This window comes from Pseudonaja textilis, chromosome 1 (genome assembly GCF_049901715.1).
Source record: "Pseudonaja textilis isolate UNSWEBS1 chromosome 1, rPseTex1.2, whole genome shotgun sequence".
Taxonomy (NCBI): Eukaryota; Metazoa; Chordata; class Lepidosauria; order Squamata; family Elapidae; genus Pseudonaja; species Pseudonaja textilis.
In genome coordinates, this window is record NC_141990.1 from 9,387,650 (window position 1) to 9,403,766 (window position 16,117).

At 43.9% G+C, this 16,117-nt stretch overlaps 1 protein-coding gene across 10 annotated transcripts in view; it reads left to right on the forward strand.

Moving 5' to 3' along the window:
* Positions 1–233: 233 nt before the first annotated feature.
* CUEDC1 (CUE domain containing 1) overlaps positions 234–16,117 on the forward strand; it is an 88,201-nt gene continuing 72,317 nt past the window's right edge. For 7 of the 10 annotated variants that reach the window (XM_087925727.1, XM_087925725.1, XM_087925693.1 and 4 more), the window contains exon 1: positions 478–705. The gene's annotated coding sequence lies outside the window, so the exon portion shown is untranslated. Of the gene's footprint in view, positions 411–477; positions 710–8,470; positions 8,555–16,117 lie in introns of those variants that run through there. The other 3 variants (XM_087925712.1, XM_087925719.1, XM_087925705.1) reach the window with 3 other exon arrangements.

Consider the following 16,117-nt stretch of genomic DNA (forward strand, 5'->3'; position numbering starts at 1 on the left):
AAATATTCATACTATAGCGTCATTATATTTCCTCAGATTTTCATTTATGAAATGTAGATGCTGCCTACCTAGCTCTCAGCGGGCCAAATAATCTCTTCAAAGGCTTGCGGACTTCAGCTTCCAGAATTCCCTGCTGGGAATTGAAGCCCACAAATCCAAACCTACTCTGATCATGGATCTTGCACTGGGAAAGGGGTGGGACTAGGTGACCTCTACGGCCCCTCCCAACACCCACCACCACCAGGATGAGCTGACCGAGTCCAGCCCAAGAGCCGTGGCCTCTCCCTCAGCTCCCACCCCCTCACGCCCCTTCCTCTCCCGATCGCCTGGGCAGCCTCTAACCCACCCACCCTCGTCCCTTCCTCCTAAATCCGTGTCACTCGAAGCCGGGCCAGCCTTCTTCCCACGGGGTGTGTTGTATGTTTGTATGTGCTCGAGCTGCATTTCAAACCCTCGGCCGCTAGGCTGGGAAAAGGGGGGTGGGGTGGGGAGAAGGGAGGGGAAAGGCAAGGGGAGACCCAGCCAGCCCGGCCTTATACGTTCCGCTCCGGTGTGGCTGCAACGGGGCTCCAAGCGCGCAGCTACCTCCGCCTCCTCCTTCGCCTTAAACCCGGCTTGAAGGGACGGATCGGCTCCGGCACTGGCGGGGAGCCTTTCAGACGGAGGACGGAGCAGGAGGAAGGGGCCCAACTTGAGGAAACTAACGTAGGTTAAACTAACAGGGCTGGGGGGTGGAGGAGGGCGGACAGAGGATTCCTCCAGCCTGGCAGCTCCGAGATCGCCCGTCCCATCCCCGCTGCCTGCTGTTCCTTCCGGCCGGCCGCCTGGCCGAGCGGGGCCCTCCCCTGGACCGGGCTGAAGCCCCCGGCCGCCCGGCTTTGTGCGCTCCCGGCTCCGCCGATCGCGCCGCGCCCGCCCGCCCCTTCGTTCGCCTGCTGCGCACCGCCGAGCCCACGCGGAGGCTCCGGAGCGGGCCTTTCGGAGCCAGAGAACCCCTTATAGCCGGGCTCGGCCGGAGCAACCGCTGGCCATTCGGGTCCCCGCGGTTTGGAAGGGCCGGGGGGCGCGGGGGTTGGGGCCGCTTCCCCCGGACCAGAGGGAGCGCCAGCAGCGGCATCCGCTGGAAGGCGCCCGGCTGGCTCCTGCGCCTTATAAGCTTAAGGGAGGAAACCCGGGTGGGCGAGCGCACCTGGCGCGCCGCCGGGGGGCTTTGCTGGACGAGGACAGAAGAACCGAACTGGAGAGGGACCTTGGAGATCTTCTAGTCCAACCCCCTGCTCGAGCAGAGTGGGGAAAGGAAGCGAGGCCGGCAAGCGTGGCGTGGCGCGGCCGAGCGGGTGGGTGGGTGGAAGCTGCGAGCGGGGAACCGGGAGATGGGCTGGAGTCCCCGTCGGTGGCTTCGTCGGCATCTGGCTCGGAAAGCGTCCGTGGGAAGGGGACAGGGCTTCCCCTCGTTACAGGTAGTCCTTGACTTGCGACCACGGTTCAGGCCCGAAGATTTCTGTTGCTAAGCGAGACAGTTGTTAAGTGAATTTCGCCCTCCTTTGCGACCTATCACTTTAGCGGTCAAGTTACTGGCAGGGTTTTGGCTTTGGCTGGTCAGAAGGTCGCAAAAGCAGATCACATGACTCCGGGACACTGCAAAATGGGTCAGTTGCCACCTGTATGAATTTTGATCAGGTGACCATTGGGGATGCGGCAATGGTCTTAAGTGTGAAAAACGGTCATAAGTCCCTTTTTTCAGTGTCGTTGTTAACTTCGAATGGTCACTAAATGAACTGTTGTAAATTGGGGACTCCCTGTAGAGTTCAGCAGGATGTGGAAGAAATCCAGCAACCACTATACCTTTCTCTTGCTCCGTCCCACATCACCATCATCCTTTTCAACAGCTGAATGTTACCTAATCCATACGACACCCCTGCAAAGTAGGCCTGTGGGATTGTTCCTAGATGTCTGAAGGCTCAGTTGAGGGCAGTAAATAACAGTTCAAGTTCTTGTTAATCAGGTGGCAATATTTGCTTGTTTTTATTTATAGAATAGCTGCCCATTCTGATCTTGTGATTTCACAGGACAAAACTTAAACGTGATATAATAGAACGGGGGTCCCCAAACTTGGCAACTTTAAGACTTGTGGACTTCCGGGAGCTGGAAGGCCACAAGTCTTAAAATTGCCAACTTTGGAGACCTGTGTAATAGAACATTACAGGTAGTCTTCAACTTACAACAAGTGGGATCAGAACTTCTGTTACTAAGTGTGGTGGCTGTTAAGTGAGTTCCACTCGGTTTTATGACCTTTTTTTGAACCACCATTGTTAAACGACTGGCATGGTCATTAAGCAAACCCAACTTCCCCATTCACTTTGCTTGTCAGAAGCCAGCTGAGAAGATCACCTGGTGATCAAGTGATCCCCAGAACAGTGTAACTATCATAAATACCTGTGGTTGCCAAGTGCTCTAATTTTGATGGTGTGACCCACAGGAACTTTCCCATGATTGTTAGTGGGAGGACTGATCATAAATCACATTTTTAATTCTTTCCTTTTTTTAACATATACTGCTATCCCCCCCTTTTTTTGTTTTTGATCTGCCAGAGCTACAAATAACCTTCCTAATTTAGGATATTCTAAACATTTCCAGAATTGTTTTTTAATATGGACTTCTTGCAGGCATACTATTTCTAATTTCTGTTTGGTTAATCTAGATAGTATCTGTTTCCTTTTAATGGGTGAGTTTAGACCATTTATGTTTAATGATAATAGCTTCATTTCTGTTTCCGTCTTTCTACTTGTGGGATATTATCTTGTCTTCTGTTAATTCTAGTCTCTCTTTGCAGGCATGTTCTTAATCTTCTTCCTTCAGTCTCCTCCTTGTTCTCTCCTTCTTGTTCTAGGCCTCCTGTATCTTGCTGTTGTTCTTCTTGGCTTTCTGTCTCTAGCTCCTCTCTACCACAGCTTTCTTCTTCTGTTCCTCCAATCTGCTCATAGAAATCTTGCGCCTTGTCTAAGTTATCTATCCTGATCCTCTTTTCCTGCCATGTTACCAACAAATTAACCATCGAAACATTATGTTCTTCTGGATGAGTTGTGTTGCTAAAAACTTATAGTCTTTTCGCAGATCTTCTTGGGAACCTGCTTCAGAGTTTACACTTCTTTACCTTTATAGACCCGTGTTATCTTGTATATTATGTCACGTACTTGTTTCCTGGCAAATCGCTTGTGGACTTCCCTGGGTAACCTGTTACCTCGAGCGTAGCTCATTTGAACTCTATAGGCCTCGTCAATTTCTAGCAGGATCTCTCGAGTCTCCCTTTGTAAAGCTGGTGCAAGTAATTCTGCCATAAGCAGAATGCTGTCCTAAATGGTTATACAAGCTGAAATCTGCCTGTACAACAAAGCTGAGGGGGTCTGGAAACCAGAATTCCATCAAACCATACAGATGAGATTCTGCCCTTGTGCCAGAAAAAAAGGAGCCAAGTTTTCAAGGCTTTCTGGAAAAAGCTAATGGGGTTGAGGTCTCTGATTTGTCAAATGGAGGGCTCACAAGTTTTGGTTTTGTTTCTTGACAATGATCTGTCACCCTCACCTCACGTCTGATGAAGTCAATGCAACCTTTTGTAGCTCTGTGCTGAGATCCAGATTCAAAGGTGATTCAGTGTTAGTGGGTGTCCGTGGAACATCTGCTGTTATCGAAGCTCAGCTGTTTGCGAGCTCCTGAAGGAAAACGTGTTTAAGATGCGTGGAAAGCCAACGGGCTGGATATGCATGTCCATACATGCTCCAGATTGACTTTTCTCCTTCAAACTGGATCCCCACCCAGGACTAGTAATATTAAGCGGCTCTTTCAGGATTTTCCAGAGATCTTCTCAATCCAATCGGCCTACCTGATCTGTTTGTCTCCCCTTCCAAATCCTGCAATCCCAGTTGTTGTTGTTTTTCAAATTCAGAATCCACTTGTAGCACAAGCCCAAATTATATGAGCTTCTACTGCTGCTGATTGCCTCAGGGTGTCATGCTCCTGTCCGTATCTGACTCGGAGGAGGAAGCTGAACAGCTGACAGGGAGTAGGAGTGTGACTCCGTTGGCTGTGGAAGAAACTGGGGAAGGGCAAAATCCAGCTGGGCAGAGCAGGGGAGAGGTAGAACAAGGGAGAGGGACTTCAGAGGAAGACCCAGGCCCACCCACTCTTCATCCGAGGGCACGCAGGGAGGAACAGAGAAGAGAGCAACATGGGTTGCATGGCTTAGAGGGGAGGAAAGGGCCCTGATTCCCTTCATTAGCTGTAGCTGGGAACACGATGTATAAAAAAAGGTCAGCTGTGTGTAGCAAGCTGTTGGGAGCAAACGTGAATTTATCTTGTATTGTTGTGGCTTATTTGGGTCCCTGTCATCTTCCCAACTGTGTGAGTTTTGCCGTGCTTTGAAGTCTGAAATTCCTTCTCCTGCCCTGTCAAGCTAATTACTTCAGTTTGGTTTGTTTGGATTTTAAGTTACAGTTTGTGTGTACCTTGTTTTGGACTGAATTTTCTACAGCCAAAGGCTGTTCCAGGGAGAGTTTTTCTCCAGCCAAAGGTAACCTGCACATTGGGGGCAAAGTTGGGAGATAATAAAGAGACTCTTGTTGCTTATTTGACTGTGTTGCCTTTGTGCCATTCCCCGGGTCATCACACAGGACGCTATCAGGTCCCACAGGTAGTCCTTGACTTACAATCATCCTTTTAGCTGCTGTTCGAAGTTCTGACAGCACTGGAAAAAAGTGATTTACAACTGATCCTTGCACTTATGACTATTGCAACATCCCCATGGTCATATGATCAAAATCCAGCACTTGGCAAAGACAAGCATGTATTTATGATGGTTGCAACATCCTGGGGTCATGTAATCTTCTCAACCAGCTTTCAACGATAGCAATAGCACTTATATACCCGCTCCACAGCGCTTTACTGTAACCTGGTATTGGGCTGCCCCCTATTTGGAACCGGGCAGTGCAAGTGGAGGGCGAGTGTGCTCATCCATGCAGCTGTGTGAGTGGCAGGGGTGCAAATGGAGCTGCACGTGTAAATGCAAGCGTCCCCCGCTCACACAAATGAAGCTGCGAGCGCCTATGCCTGCCAGTTGTGTGGCCTGAAACCATCCCCTCCCCCACTGCTGGTCCACAAAACCTGGAAGATTGGGGACTTCTGCTTTACAGCCCTCTCTGAGGAAGTTAAAAAAAAAAATCAGCTTATTTCCCCCAACAATCTAGGTCTTCATTTGACCAATCTTCAAAATGTCAGCGTTCCAACTAACCAACTCTAAACCAATAAACTCAGAGACAAACATGTCTTCCGAGGCTGACACAAAGGATGGAAGGCTGAGTCAATCTTGAGCCAGTCACAATCAAACTCCTGGTAGTGGACAGAGTTAGCCTGCAATAGCAATAGCATTTATTTATGCTATTTATTTGTTATTTATTTATGGGAGCCTCGGTGGCGCAGTAGTTGGAGTGCAGTACTGCAAGCTACTCCCACTGCAATTTGGCAGATCAAATCCCACCAGGCTCAAGGTTGACTCAGCCTTCCATCCTTCCCAGGTGGGTAAAATGAGGACCTTGATTGTTGGGGGCGAGAGGCTGACTCTGTAAACCGCTATTTAGACTTCTGCACTGCTTCATAATGCTTTACAGCTCTCTCTAATCAGTTTACAGAGTCAGCATATTGTCCCCAACAATAAGGGTTCTCATTTTACCCACCTCAGAAGGATGGAAGGCTGAGTCAACCTTGAGCCGGTGAGGATCGAACTCCGAGCAGTGGGCAGAGTTAGCCTGCAATACTGCATTCTAACCACTGGGCCAAACAAAGTCAATGGGGAAAGCCGGATTTGTTTAACGAGAGTGTGATTTACTGAACAGCTGCAGTAATTCATTTAACTACCATAGCAAAAATAAGGTCATACAATCAGGCACTACTCACTTAACAATTGCCTCGCTTAGTGATGAAATGGTCAATGTGCAACGATCCCATGGTAGTTATAAGTTGAGGGGTATCAATATTTGGTTCTGAACTTATCTAGAAAGGCCATGGCACCTATATCTTCATGCGATCCATGGCACCTATACAATCAAATGCATTTATTTTATTTTATTTCTCTCTTGCTCAATGTCCAGCTATCCCTGGAATGACAGTTATTGCACAACTCCAATCTTTGTTGTCGTTCAGATATTTCTTCTCTGTTAGGATCTTGCCTAAGGATCTTGCTTATTGTGATCTGGAACAGTTGAATTTTAAAGGATAATAATATGGGACAATCACAGATCTAAGTTACAAGTGGTTTCTGTTTTCATTTGGGAAATGCACTGTAAATGAACTGTTGTAAGTTGGGGACTACCTGTATCATTTCAGACAAATAGTTATCCAATCTCTTCTTAAAAATCTCTACTGTTGGAGCACCCACATAACTGGAGGCAAGTCATTGCACTGATTAATTGATCTCACTGTTAGGAAATTCCTCCTTAGTTCTAGGTTGCTTCCTTCCTTGGTTAGTTTCCATCCGTTTTTGCTGCTTCTGCCTTCAGGGAGAGTAGGTCAATGGTGGTATTCTACCGGTTTGGCCCGATTCACCTGAACCGGTAGTTCCAAGGATCATCTGTGAGCGAACCCGTTAGCTCTGATGATCAGCTGCTCGGCCCTCCTACCTATCCCAGTTCTATATTCATCTTTATTTCCTGGTTTTGAAGCTCAGCTGTGCCCAGTGCGGATTGCCTCATGTCAGCTGTTGATGACACGGGGGTGGGTGGGTGGGTGCAGGATTACAGGAGGAGGTTAGTAGCAAACCCTCTGCGTGCACGCAAAGTGCACCCACCAAGCCACGTCCACAGAACCGGTAGTAAAAAAAAATTGGAACCCGCCAACTGGAGTAGGTCATAACAACTGTCTGAATTATCCTTTGCTATGATTTAACAGTCAGTCTTATGCCAAAGACCACATGAGTTCCCCAATTATTGGCTCTTTTTGCACAGCCATAGGTTGAGCAAAGAGATTTTAATGGAGATTAAACAGCATAGCTAGTTCAGTGTGTCAGGCGAAGGTGAAAGCTAGGTTAATAGACTAAAGTGTGATTAACTTAATCATAATCCTGAGTGATCAATTATTTGCTTTATCCATTCTTTGTCTAGGCCTTCTGCTTGTTTGGTGAAACTTAGAAAAGAAGCAAGTCATGTGATATAGCACACAAACACACCCACACACATATTCCAAGCACACTCAACGTGTTTTCCTGTTCCTTCTAATACCTTGGTAGAGATAATGTCATTATTATAGATCAACAGATCCTTAGTTCCCCTTCAGAAACTGCAATATAAATTGGAATAAAGATACTATTTCAGGAAAAATGAATTCAGTGAGAAATAAGAATTTAATTCAGGAGTTTACACATGCAAAGTATGTAAAAAAGGGGAGAGACAGGACTTCAGTGGTGTGGTTAGATATTATCTTGTTTTTTTTTACTCCTGAAGGATGCCTCACTTCAATTAATTAAATAAAAATCTAATTACTAAAGGTGCAACCCTAAGTCTATGCTTAATCTGTTAATTAACTTGGCATGATTTTAGCCAAGACTAAAAATTAGATTAGTTCTTTGAATAATAACATAATCTTATAATATACTTTACCTTTGATGTCAGCTATTTTTCTATCCTTTTTATAGATGATTGTGCACAGCTGTTTTTGCTGCATGTATCTTAAGTCAATTTTAATGATAGAAAGCAGGAAACAAATGTATAGATAAATAATTAATATGAGGGGGGGGAGAATCTCATCAAGTTTTAATGTTTTATTCTAGGAATAAGTTTTTTATTGAAACCCTAAATTATATTGCCAAACTTCTGCATGTTTAAGAGAGTATGTTGCAATTTAAAAATCTTTCCAAATAAGTTTTGTTTTGCGGGACAATAATTAAACAGTGCACTTGTTTTGTGTTTTTAATAATGGGATTTAAGCTTTTTGCAGGCCATATAGCCTGGCCTTAGTTGATAATGCTGACTGATTTATGAATTCTGAAGTAAAATTCAGTGCATGTTCTTTGGAATTGCAACCCTATAAAATACAGGTAGTCCTCAACTTATGACAGTTGAGCCCAACTGAGCTAAGCAAGATGGTTATTAAGTTAAATTTGCCTCATTTTCCTGACCTTTCTTGCCACAGTTGTTAAGTGAACCATTGCAGTTATTGTTAGCAACATGGTTGTTAAGTGAAGCTAGTTTTCCCATTTAATTTTGCTTGTCAGAAGGTCACAAAAGGTAATCACATGACCTCAAGACATGCCAGTTTCCAAATGCCCAAATTTTGATCACATGACACACAGATGCCACCATGGTCATAAGTGTGGAAAAAACGGTCCCAAGTCACTTTTTTCAATGTGTTGTAACTTCAAACAGTCACTAAACAAATGGTTGTTAAGTCAAGGACTACTTATCCTTGAAGATTTGCTTTTGAACAGAGGACTGGTTTGTAACTGAAGCATCTGGCCCAGGAATGTCAGTGTCTGTCTAGAGAGAAAACTCAGACTGTGTGTGAAAACCAGGTATGAATTTCCTCTCGGATGTAACTTGGTTTCCTGTTGTGTCAGGATGAATTTCAGGTAACAGATGTCTACTTCCTAAAAGGTCAGACTGTTTGTAGTGCAGCTACTACTGTGAGACAATCCAGGAGCAAAACACAGCACACACAGAGGCTTTGTCTTCTTAAAGTGGTTTATATACAAGACTGCGATATACATACATATATGTGTTAGGGCAGGGGTCCCCAACCACTGGGCCGTGGAACGGTACCGGTCCGTGGAACCTTTTCCTACCGGGCCGCCGGTTTGCTGGGCGCCGCCATCTTGTTTGACGAGAAAGTGCTTCAGGGTGAGCTTTTCTGGTTGGAAACCGGCGTTTGGGTCCTGAAGGAATCCTCGTGCCTTAGTTTCATTGAAGGGGGGGGGCTTCGAATGAAACTAAGGTGCGAGGATTCTTTCAGCACCCAAGGCATGGCGAGCCAAGCGACCATCCCGAAGCCATCCCGAAGCGAAGCCCATTGACAAAGGTACAAAGGAGGAGTTGAAGTTGACGGGGAGAAGCGGGGGATGGCTGGCTGGCCGGTCGCTCGGCTCGCCTTGCCTTGTCATGCGTGCTGATGCCGGTACCGGGCCGCGGATCATTTTGTGTTGCCGGTACCGGGCCGTGGCACAAAAAACATTGGGGGCCACTGTGTTAGGGCACATACCAGGCAAGCAATTGTTCTTCATTACTCTGCATGGAGAACTACAGTGGAAATAGAACAGGAGGAGAGAGAGATATGCCCTCTCATGGCCACCCTTAAATATACAGCTTAAAGTGGCAATAACCTGCTGACCCATCCTCAGTCTTAAAGCAGCAATACCCTACTGACTCATTCTCATCACATCAGCATTTACAGCAGCCTTACAACAGCTGGTCAGCTATTAAATCTCAATACCCTAACATAAAAAAATGGAACATGTTTTGCATTGTTAAAATTCATCTCTCTATCATCTGGCCGTCTATGGCTCCAGACATTTCCAGGTTAGGATACAGTAAATTTCCTGCTGAATCTGGGTTTTTAGCTCACACTTGGCAATTGTAACATGACAGGTAATCCTTTGACTTATGATCAAAATGGAGCCCAGAATTTATGTTGCTAAGCGAGACTGTCATTAAGTGAGTTTTGCCCTATTTTACAACCTGTCTTGCCATGGTTGTTAAGTGAATCACTGCACAAGTAAATAACAAAGTTGTTAGGTGAATCTGGCTTTCCCATTGACCTTGCTGGTCAGAAGGTCTCAGACGATGATCACATGAGCCTGGGACACTGCAGCTGTCATAAATACATGCCAGTTGCCAACGGTCTGAATTTTGATCACGTGACCATGGGGATTCTGCAGCGGTCATAAGTCTGAAAAACAGTCATGAGTCATTTTTTTTTCCAGTACCGTTATAACTTTGAACAAATGGCTGCAAATTGAGGATGACATGTATATGGACTTCAACTCCCAGAATTCCTCAGCCAAGTTGTACTCATCTCTGATTGGAGTGCAGGAAAACTGTTAGATAAGCTTCTTACACACGAGGTCTCCAAACTTGGCAACTTTGAGATTTGTGGAATTCCGGGAGTTGAAGTCCACAAATCTCAAAGTTGCCAAGTTTGGAGATCCCAGTTCTAACATCTCTTCCTCCTAGAAGGTAATTTGAGAAGCCATCAGATCTATTTGAGGAAAGTTGAGATTGTTGACTGCTAGCCAAGAAAGCTATATATACGATAACTATAGTTAAAAGTTCTTAGGTTTTTTTGGCCTCAGCCCAGCCAACTTGAAGTCCATCCAAGATAGTGAACCAGCTGACACGTTCAGATCTCGAAAGAGCCAGTTTTCTAAAAGGTGTTCCTTTTAGAGCAAGAAAAGAGAGTCATCAACAGGTTGGATAATTACTATAATTGCAGCGTAATAATATACTACACGGTGGTTACACTATGACATCTATCATTAAAAGAAAGGCAATCTTTATTATATTAGTAGAGGTAAAATCTTCCTTGAGTTCAGCTCTGTGAACCTGCTTATGTGGCCATCTTGGCAATAATACTGAATTGTGTTCCACTGTCTTCTTCTAGACTCTAGAGCAGGGGTCTTCAACTTTGGCAACTTTAAGACTTGTGGACTTCCAACTCCCAGAGTTTCTCAACAAAGCTAAAAATTATTGTTCTAATCATTCCTGGCAATGATAACAACAGCAACAACAACTTATATTAAATTACATTAAGGCAAAACACTGTCCTGATGTAGAGCTGTTTTCTGACTTAATCAATTTCCTGGCTTTAAAAAAAGGAGGTTGACCCAAAACTACCCCCATCATGCCGAGTTACAAAAAGCAAGCCTAACCCTTACCAGAATTATAATGTACATTGTGACACGACTAATTCTTTAACTTAACTGGTAAAGCATGTTGTGTGAATACATCCATAGTATTAACCAGAAATAGAGGAAAGGGGAAGTTGAGTCAAGGGAGGTATGTCTCTCCTTAATCTTTGTTTCAATTCCAGTTTTTCAGGTGCAGCTGGAATAGAGACCTGCTTGAATCCTGGAGAGTCATCATCCTAGGCCAATAATTAGATCACCTGGAGCTTTGCAGGTGTTTTAGAGTATGTGGCAATAACCATTGTAGCAAGTGGCAAGAAACTGTTAATTTTAGTCCAAAACATCAGGAGGTACCAGATTCCAAGGTTTCCCAATCTTAACCATTTTAAAATGTGTGGACTTCAATTCCCAGATTTCCTTACCCACTGAGGAATTCTGGGAGTTGAAGTCCACATATCTTAAAATGGTTCAGTTTGGGAACAGCTGCACTAATATCTGATTTTGAATATTGGAGGAGTTTTTTTTTTTTTTTTTAGAAAATCAGGCATACCTTACAGGATATTAGATGAGAAATCAGTATAGTATGAAAAGAATGTTAATTAAAAAGCTAAGCGGGATCAGACTTTGTTAGTTCTTGGACGGGACATCCAGGAAATCCTAAACCAATAGATGAGACAGGCAATTCAACATCCCAGTCTCATCCTTCATTTTTGGTAGTTCTTGTGCCACCACTTATCTTCTATGGGAATGCCACCCCCTGTTGTCTTCATGAGGGAGATGAAGGAGATAGGACAGCCATAGCCTGTGTAAGCTGTGTGTCTGCTTTTGAGTCAGTGTTGACTCCTAGTGAACTGCTTGGACTAGTCCCTACAATTTTCTTGGTAAGATTTTAGAAGTGGTTTGCCATTGCCTGAAAAAGGGAGATTTGGTTGCAGGATACAAACCAGGAGACTGTGAGTTCTAGTTCTGGCTTAGGTGTGAAAGCTGGCCGGATGGCTTTGGGCCAGTCATTCTCTCTTAACCCAACTCAACCTCACAAGGTTGATGTTGTGGGAAAAATAGGAGGAGGAAAGTGTTTTGGATATGTTCGCCACCTTGAGTTATTTAGGAATACAATCAAATAATCTGGTTCAATGGCTAAGACGAGCTTGTCAATCAGAAAGGCCAGCAGTTCGGTGGTTCGAATCCCTAGTGCCGCGTAATGGAGTGAGCTCCTGTTACTTGTCCCAGCTTCTGCCAACCTAGCAGTTTGAAAGCATGTAAAAAATGCAAGTAGAAAAATAGGGACCACTTTGGTGGGAAGGGAACAGCGTTCCATGCGCCTTTGGTGTTTAATCATGCTGGCTACATGACCACAGAGATGTCTTCGGACAGCGCTGGCTTTTCGGCTTTGTAACGGGGATGAGCACCGCCCCCTAGAGCCGGAAACGACTAGCATGGATGTGCGAGGGGAGCCTTTACCTTTTCCTTTAAATAAATAGAAGTTATCCCTCCACCAGTATGACCTCCAATCTTTTGGGCACCAGGGCACAATTCCATGGAGAGAGGTTTTTCCATGGACTGGAAGAAGCGTGGTTTTACATGCTGCCTGCATCCCGCGGATGGGGCTTTGCTTGTTTGCGCAGCCCAGTGTCTGGCATGCCACGATCCAATGTCAGTCAACAGACCGGGAGTTGGAGACCCCTGACTTAGATAACATGTCTTCCTGAAATCAGAGTTACATCTCTGTTGCTTCTTGCCATTGCAAATTTTTCTCCTCTCCCTCCTGCAATTTCCAGAAGTGTGTGTGCATGTGGGGGGAGGGTGTTATACTTGGAAAATAAGATCTATCTATCTATCTATCTATCTATCTATCTATCTATCTATCTATCTATCTATCTATCTATCTATCTATTTGCTTTGCTTATGTGCTAAAGCCAGCATCTCTCCCTAGGAGGATCCTGCTTGAAATAAATATTCCCGATCTGGACAGCAGCTGTTAATCTTGTGAACATGGACCCAGAACTCACAGCATGTAAATTGCCTCTGCTTCTGCAGCTTTAAACAGCTCAATGGGGTTTCACCCAGCGATTTTCTATTTGGCAAGCTGGTTTTATTCCCTCTCCTCCCTCACTGTGGAACAGGAGTTCAGTTTGCAGTTCAGTTCCTGAATAGATTCTTTTTCTGCAAATGTTTCTGCTGTTTTGCAACCTCATTGTAAGTGTAAAGGATTTCAGAATAGATTTTCCTTCTTCCTTTAAGTTTTCTCTTTGGGGGTCTATTAGATTTTCTCCATGATCATTCTTCATACTATTACTTTGGCCCTGTGATTTCTCTGATATTCTTGAAAACATTTCTCAGATGGCTTTTTAAATTATTTTATTTTATTTGGTGCCGTTCTTGATTGATATATCCTTGTCCTTTCTTATTTGATATTGAAAGGTTATTTTCAGGCTGGCTGGGGAATTCTGGGAGCTGAAGTCCATACATTTTAAAGTTGCTGAGTTTGAGAAACACCAGCCTTTCATCCTCTGTCTCTTGCTGATTAGCATAATATCTTATTTTGACTGCTTCTTGAAACTTTTCTTTGAAATTATGTTTTTTTTCTGCTTTCCCAATATCTCTTATCTCCTGCCATAAGTCATCAAGTTCTCTCTTGCAAGGATGCTGAATCTATTCTATTCCTTTCACAGATCATAGGTTCTGACTATGTCCTTCAGGTGAAATCTTTCCGGCATTTATACTTTTCTTTAACTTTTTATGTTAAACTTAAATTGATTATGTGCCATCTGGTCCGTGTTGATTGATTGTGTGCCATCCATTTGTGACCACATAGGCAGACCTGTTCCAGGGTAATTGGTCCCTAATCTGGACCTTATGATCTACCGATGGTGCCCTTAATTGGTGCTGTAATTGAATTCATCCACCTGGATTCTGATTGTCTGCTACTTCTTTTCCTTTCCAGCATTACAGCTTTCTATAGACAGCCGGATCCTTGCATAATGTCTCCAAAATATGATAATGTGAGCTTGGTCATTTGCGTATTGAATGAAAACTCTAAATTGATTGATTAATTGAATTTATATTGCCGCCTATTCACCCATGGCGACTCGAGGCGGCTTACAGAATGTAAAACCATATTTAAAATAAAAAACAATAAAAGCTAACAAAAAGAATCAAATACATTAATAAAGTACAATAGAACAAAATCTGGAAAAAAAATAAATAAAAAATCACCAACTCCCACCCCCCTGCCCCGATGACAGCAGATCACACTAGCCATTTCATGGGCTCCATCCTGCTCTGGGTTCCACAGGCCCGCTGGCAGAACCAGGTCTTCAGCGCCTTCCAGAAGAGTGCTAGAGTGGGGGCCATTCTAATCTTTGGGGAATGATGTTCCAGAGAGAAGGAGCCACCCAGAGAAGGTCCTTCTTCTGGGTCCCACCAGATATATCTCCCTCAGGGATGGGACCTGCAGCATTCCCTGCCTCCTCGTTCTAATGGGTCAGGTAGATATGACCGGCAAGAGACATTCCCTCAGATAACCTGGTCCCAAGCCATGAAGGGCTTTAAAGGTGACAACCAGCACCTTGAATTGCACCTGGAAGCAAATTGGCAACCAATGCAGTTCCCGCAGGAGAGGTAAAACATGTGCACACCGGGGTCTGCACAAAACTATGTGAGCCGCTGCATTTTGCACCAACTGGAGCTTCCGGATATTTTTCAAGGGTAGCCCCATGTGGAGCACATTGCAATAATCAAGACGGGAAGTGACTAGGACATGAATGACTATGAGTAGGGACCATTGGTCCAGGAAAGGGTATAACTGGTACACAACCCGCAGTTGCGCAAAGGCCCTCCTGGCCATGACCGCCACCTGCTCTTCGAGCAGGAGTCGTGATCCAGGAAAACCCCTAGATTTCTTTGATGGGCCATTTATTTGTTTCCTTGGCTGTCTGTGGTACAGGTAGTCCTTCAGTTATGAATATAATGGAGCTTGCCCATTCCATTCGTAACCCGAGGATCCATGGAAGTGAATCTTGTACCTTTAACTGGATCACTCCCTCCTTTCCCCCACACATTTGTGAATCAAATGTGAGGCTCGTTAAAAGAACATGAGGTATTTCAGGGTGGGGAAGGCCATGGGGGTCCTAGAGATGGAACTGGCTACCTGCCTAAGACCACCCAAGGCCTCCATGACCCACTGAAATACTTCATGCTCCCCACAATTGCTTTTTCCCCCACCTAGGGGAAGGCTCACGGAGACCCGAATGGAATGTCCGAGGGTGGATCCACCCCTCAGAAGCTCCATTTTGGCCTGTAACATGCCACGTGAGGCCTCTGGAAGATGGAGATGTAGAATGATGTTCCTAAAATCTAACCTGTTTCGTGCTTTATTATTTTTTGCATTTATATGGCTGCCCAACTTGAGCAATGCATCACTGGCTGACATATAATGATCAAACAAAAATTCCTCAAACAAAATAAACAACATCTGATACTAACTACTGATTGACTTAGGTGTCATCAAATTGTTGTTGACTCTTAGCAACCATGTAGATTTTCTCCAGGATGATATCTTCCTTTTTTGTGTGTGTGTGTAAATTTTATTTCAGTTTTCACAAAAAGAAAAGAAATACAAATAAAATATCTTTTTTGAAAGCAGCATAATCCCGGGTTACATTTCTTCATACAAACGCAAATTCAGGTTCATGCTCATTTTTATATTCTATTCCATATCTTATTACTATTTTACATTTTCTACATAGCTTCTCTCCTCTTTTAATTTTCTCAATTTTATTTTATTTATTTCATCTCAATTCAAATCATTAAATTTATATTTTTTGTCTGTCCTGTTTCAATTGTCTATTTTTTTCTCATTAAACAAAATTTCTCCTGTAGTTACTGATTGGAGTATGATGCCTTTATATCTTTCCCCTAAAGTTGTAACACTCAGTATAATACATAACTTCCATTCGGATTCTGCTTGGTACATTCTTAAACTACACACTGTATTCTTAAAAAAAAAAAAAAAAAAAATTATAAATGTATATAATTAAAACAACATTCCATTCCAATTCAATTCTATCATTAATATTAATATTCATTAAAGTCTTAACATTTTTCACGTTACTTTTCAATTAAATATCATACGTCTATGGGAACAATTATAAACTTTCCATAGTTAATTCCCCCCCCTTTCACTTATATTTTATAAATATAAATTTTATAAATAAAAACTTTAATAAAAACTTTAAA